This window comes from Patella vulgata, chromosome 7 (assembly GCF_932274485.2).
Source record: "Patella vulgata chromosome 7, xgPatVulg1.2, whole genome shotgun sequence".
Lineage (NCBI taxonomy): Eukaryota > Metazoa > Mollusca > Gastropoda > Patellidae > Patella > Patella vulgata.
The window spans coordinates 27,242,596-27,247,562 of NC_065885.2; positions in this window are offsets into that span (position 1 = coordinate 27,242,596).

The window sequence follows — 4,967 nt, forward strand, 5'->3', positions numbered from 1 at the left end:
CTGGTAAAAGCCCAAGACTCGGCCAGTTAAAGTACGATTGATATGATACTTGCATGCATGTTCCTTGGACAAATGTGCACCAATTCTCAACAGACTTCAATTTTTTATATGATCTCACAATTCCAAGATGGCTGCGATGATGTCATACTCAGTACCTGGTCCATAGTATGATGGTACTTCCTTAAAGATACATTAGTTAAGAGTTTTATAAGAGTTGGCCATTCTTGCTATAATAATTCAAAAATAGATGATAAGAAAGAAAATGTTGAAAATTTCAGTCAAATTACTTTATTCTGAACAGAATTGTCACTGTTAGAAGTTTGGACTAGAAATAGGCATCAATTCTGTCTTCACCGTTTATAAGAATTGGCGATCTTTTGATTCACAAACGATAACTCCACCCACATGTTCTTGATTATCAAGTAACATGCTCAATGGCTATGGTAGTCTGGCTTGGCAGGCTTTTCATTACCAGTTTCCGGTTGTGACATCAGCTTGGTCCGCCATTTATTGATTTAATTTAAAATGGACGAGGCTGTTTAAATCCAAACCGTATCCAAGCCATCCGTGCGTCTACAGAGTTGATTTTAATCTTGTTGTGTAAATAAAGGTCTAATTAATAATTTCTATAACATCTGAAGCCTAATTAAAGATTTGCAATAGGCAGATTTATCTCTTGCATAATGTATGTTTAATGATCATAAAGTTTCAAAAATTTTTTCAGGAATTTTGATGAACGGAGGAATGGGCCCAGATTATGACAATACTCAACCACTTTGATGGTCTATAAATAGATAAGATAATAACATCATCTGAAAATAACATGAACTATGTTTTCTGCATATATTTTATTAAAGGAATAAAATAAGAAGTTTACCGCCTGTACATGATTTATAAAATAATGTTTATCATATATACAATATATATACATTTACAATATATACACAACCCTCAAAATATTATTCACTAGTGTAAGCTGATATGGATCAAATTGAAAAAAAAGATGTTCACATTTGTTTGAATGAGATGACCTTAAATTACATCAGAATGATAGATATAGACAACTGAAGGATCATTTTTGATATATTCATTTATAATCCAAATCATTAATTCAAAAACATGCCATAGACAAAAAAAAAAGCAACATGTACATGCATGATAGAACATTGGTACATGTATACAAGTACAATATCAATACATATATCAGTGTATTGGAAACCTCATTCAATAACAGTAAAATAATTTATAGTGTAAACTGCAACAGGTAACTAACTATTAAATAGTATAAGCTCAACCTCTGCATGAGGCACAGAGAAGATTTATTGTTTTCTATGTGAACCCATACACATCTGAGTAAGTTATTATTAGCCCTGTCGATGATTATATCAACAGTTATTACACACTTTATTGTATTTTGCCAGTGCATGTTCACATATCCAAACAAACAGTGTATAAAAACCCTTAAGTGGCTGGAGTTATTCCAAAACAACATCTATACAAAATAAGCTTTGTACATGTAACATGAAATATATACATAGGGATGATGTTGAAATGTGACTCCTGATCGATAGATTCTTCAAATTGTTTCTAGTCATTCCTTTGGTTGACCAACTAGTTGTCTCTTGTATTCACAAAATAATAACTCCTGAATCATTTTCATTTTAGAAGAAGGACATAAATTCCCATCAAAACACATGTTAAAGCCACTGGTATGTGAAGTCGAGTTCCTATCACAGAAGCTACAAAGAAATACACAGAATCAAATAGAAAAATGCAATTGAATTATTAAAATATATATTTGCACATTAATCAATAATAATAATAATAATAAGTAAGACTTCACTGTAAATTATTTACCCCCATCAAGAGAAAATTTATCTGGTTCTCAATAATAGATATACCGTAAGACATGTTCATAAATAATATTACCTTTATAAAACACACCAAGAAAACCTTTTTTCTCAGACAAAAACCACTGTTTGAGTCGTGGTATTCTGCTCATATATGCACATGTGCAAATAACTAACAAGCTAAACACCATTAAGCCATCAAATGAGTATGCTAGAAAAATAAAAATATAGATTGATATTTAAACACATTAGAATTGAAGAAATTGGCAGTCAATGATGCATTTAATTTATACCAGATTTAGTCAGCTTGTTCATATACTGAACACTTTCTACTGCCGACCTAGTCCAAAATGTATTACATTATAAAACAGAGTGGTTGTAAACCTGTGGCACGAGCCGCATTGAACCATTGCATGTGGCACAATGCACCTCATGATAATAATGATCTAATATAAAAATAAGTGTTACTTTCTTTAATCATCGATAACTAATATGACTCCAAACATCGACAGCTTGGTGAAAGCACAACCGAATCAGAAGTCCCAGTACAGTAAATAATGTTTCTATCTCTGTTAACATTTTTTCTTAATTTAATTTTTTGAAATCATAATTATGGGCCCATCTTAAAGTGGTATGGATAATATTTAACACACTGAAAGTAAACAATTGGCCACAGCTGCTATAGTATGTGTAAACACAAGTGTATGACCCGTATGTTAATTCTTTAAATGACATCTAGAAGTACTGCTAACTATTCAGAACAAAACAAACACAAGGTATAAAATATATACATGTATATGGACATAACTTCTCTGGGGTTTTTTATTAATGATGTACTCTGTTGAAAAATTTGACATCCATTAGCATGACAGTTCAACAATCAAACATTCCTTTGTATTCGATAGACACTGATAACTCAAATCTGTCAACTTTTTATTTTTATTCTGATTGTCCGTTATTGGTACACATGATGTATGACAGTCCATTATTCTGATGTTCTGTTAGATCATGAGTTTCATATACTATTACTAGTAAACAGAATGTAAATTAGACAGTCTGTTCTTACAATCTTCCCTTAGTATGACAGTTTGTTAGATGAGAATTGGTGATCTACTTATTTTATAGAGCGATGCTCTAAAGCATCACGGGAAGCGCGGTGCTTGAGAAAAGCTGGTTTCCGGCATCATTTTTATTATACTGCCATAAGTATCTGGGACAATTTACCGAATGATATTAAGTCTTTAGATTCACTATACAGCTTTAAAGCTGCAGCCAAGAAGTATTTATTGTCAACACAATATTAATCTGTGATAGTCCTACATGCTTGTTAATCTACTATTAATAAAATTGGTTGATGTATAGGTATATTTAAATATTTGTGATACACTGCAATGATTGGCATACTTATTATGTTTTGTCTCCTAATGATGACCTGACGTGACTATGACAACTTTGGACCCCATTGGAAATAAGCAATGGACGTTATATAACACAAGGTACAATTTTATGGATACACAATTACTGAGTTTAGTAATATGTCCAATTTAAATGCCAATCAAATTTATTATGGGCTATCCTAAGTAAAGGTCTCCTCATGACACCATACCTATCTATCATACTTCTCTATTCTCGTCTCATTTCACATCCCAAACAATCATACAATGCAGATCATAGTTTTTATAGGCAGATTTAGCTTTCGCATTATGTATGTTTAAAGGACCTAAGTCCGTAACTCAAAATCCTCCAAAATCTTCGACATCAAAAACACGAATTATTGGTCAATTTAAATCAACATTGATGATGTAAACTTACCGGGAAAAGATGAGCTTCTGATATCCGATATTTAAGATAAAATAATTTTTTTAACATTGGTACACGAATCGTGTACCATAATGCGCTTCAGCCCCAGTTGTATTGAGAGACTCGGGGGACGAGGCTAGACACTTGCACCAAATCAAATGGAGTTATGTAGACTAGAATAACTAGACGCTAGAAATTTGCACTCGATTGAGATTGCTGACTTATTTCGCCGAACATAACTGATTTGAAATTGAAGTAAAAACGGAAACCATTAAATGTAAATCAGTTTATATACATTCATAATATGTAACAGGCATTGCCTGAGTAGAGCGAAACTGATTATTGTCAAATACAAAACCTTAATAATTAATTTTCTCAAGTGATACAAAAAATGTTAAATAATTTAGTTTTTCAAAATTGATTTTTATTTAGATCTAAAGTTTATACATTAATTTTGTTTTAAAAAAAAGAACAAAAAAGTGTGAGAATTATTTTCATTGACGTAAAAAATATGTGACGTCATTGATTAGACGCATCATAGAAATAGTTCTATGAGGCGCGTAATCTCGCTTGGACGAGATTTGGTAAGTTGACATGCATATTGCCTATTTTCTCCAGTGTATCCGGTTCCGGTCTGAATTTTTTCTTAATCAACAGTCTGTGGGTGACATTTTCAATTACGCTCCTGTGTTACCGGAGCGCGGCGCTTTAGAGCTTCGCTCTATATTACAGTATTATATGCGTTGCGACCCACTTTTGTGAATTTCTAGGTCCCAAATGTTAGCGATTTAGCTCCTTTAATGTACATCTAGCATAAAAAAAAATGACATAAACTTCAAGAAGCAAAAGTAAGAACGATCTAATTTTCATTAGACACTTGCATTCCTGATTCCCTGTCCAAATCATTTTTTTTATTATGCATTTAACAAAGAAACAGAGAGAAAAGCAGATTGAACAATCATACCATTCGTCATCTTGCTGCAGAAATGTTGCACCTATTCTGTCAAAAACGAATAAATATATTTCAGAACGAAGGAACTTCTGTGTTGTTGACAAACCGGAAGTAAACATGTGGCCGGTAATTACAAAATTATGATTCCACAAATTATACGTAAAAGAAATTACAATAATATTTTCCTCTAATTTTCTTCGATAACAAATATTGAAAGATTTCTTTTGACTTAATAGTATTTGTGTAACAAATATTTTTGTTTTAAATAATATGTAATTTACTTATAATTCTCTTGGTTTTGTGATTGATTTATTTTGTACGTTGACAAATTTTAGTAACATTTACTATGACCCGGAAGTCAATAG